Genomic DNA, 1,070 nt, shown 5'->3' with positions numbered 1-1,070 from the left:
AGAATTTCAAAGTCTAGAAACCATATTCTGTACACGTCTCATATTAGCTTTGGAAGACCGTGACCTGTAAAGGCCCCAAAAGGGCACAGCTAGATTCACCTTTTAAAATGTATTACAATTGGTGACTGACTGCCTTTCCACCATGTTCCCAAGGCCAGCCGCAGGGTACGACTGTGGTGCTAAACCTTCAGCAAGAGAATTCTGCTTAGCTCAATTACTGTGTTTTGTTTTTGGTTTGAGTTGTGTTTGCTTCAGGTATTAGTACTGTTGGTTTGGTTGGAAGTTTTGCTACTCATTCTTTATTAATATTTGTTCTTTTGGTGAATTTGCAGTTCTGTTAATGTCATGCACATTACATTATGATTGTATCATTTAAGCCCTTTTTGAAAAAAAAATTAATACATATTTTTCAGAATAAGATGTGTTTTTCAACTCATAAGAAATAGGTTTTTTCTTGTGTAGTTTTGCATCCTGTAATCCCAGAAATCATATGCAGAGATAGATCACTGAAATTTGCAGGGTCTTGGGATTCACAATTGTTCCCAGCAAGCCAGAGGTACACATGTGGATTGGCCTTTCGATGTGTCTAGTGTGGCCTACTCTGTATACCAATTTCATGATGGAAAAGGTATCCATACTGTATCCTTGTGGTGATATATTTAGCTACTCCTAAAGTATAGTATTTTAAGTTTGATCACATAGAACAAATTAATGAGTAAATCAACAGTATTGCTCTAATGAATCTCAGAAAATGAAAACATTCACCAATGGATTAGAAATAAAACTCAGGAAAATCTGACCTAATCTGTCTCTGGTTTATTGAAATATAGTCTCAGTGGGAACCACATAGAAGAGATAATGAATTCCATGTTTTTAAAAAAACTTTTTTATACTTAGTTTTTATGTTGTTGGCCTTGAATATGTATTTGGTGCCTATTTTGGATAGTTGTTTGGTTCAGATTATTATCATTACCATTATTATTGCTATTATTTCTTTTATACATAGTTGTTTCACTTGATGTAAGTGTGATGCACCACATACATGCAATTACCCCAGAATCCAGACAAGG

The sequence above is a fragment of the Rattus norvegicus genome (genome assembly GCF_036323735.1).
Source record: "Rattus norvegicus strain BN/NHsdMcwi chromosome 3 unlocalized genomic scaffold, GRCr8 chr3_unlocalized_1, whole genome shotgun sequence".
NCBI lineage: Eukaryota > Metazoa > Chordata > Mammalia > Rodentia > Muridae > Rattus > Rattus norvegicus.
The sequence above is the reverse complement of the archived record's forward strand: the minus strand, read 5'-3'. Positions refer to the sequence as shown.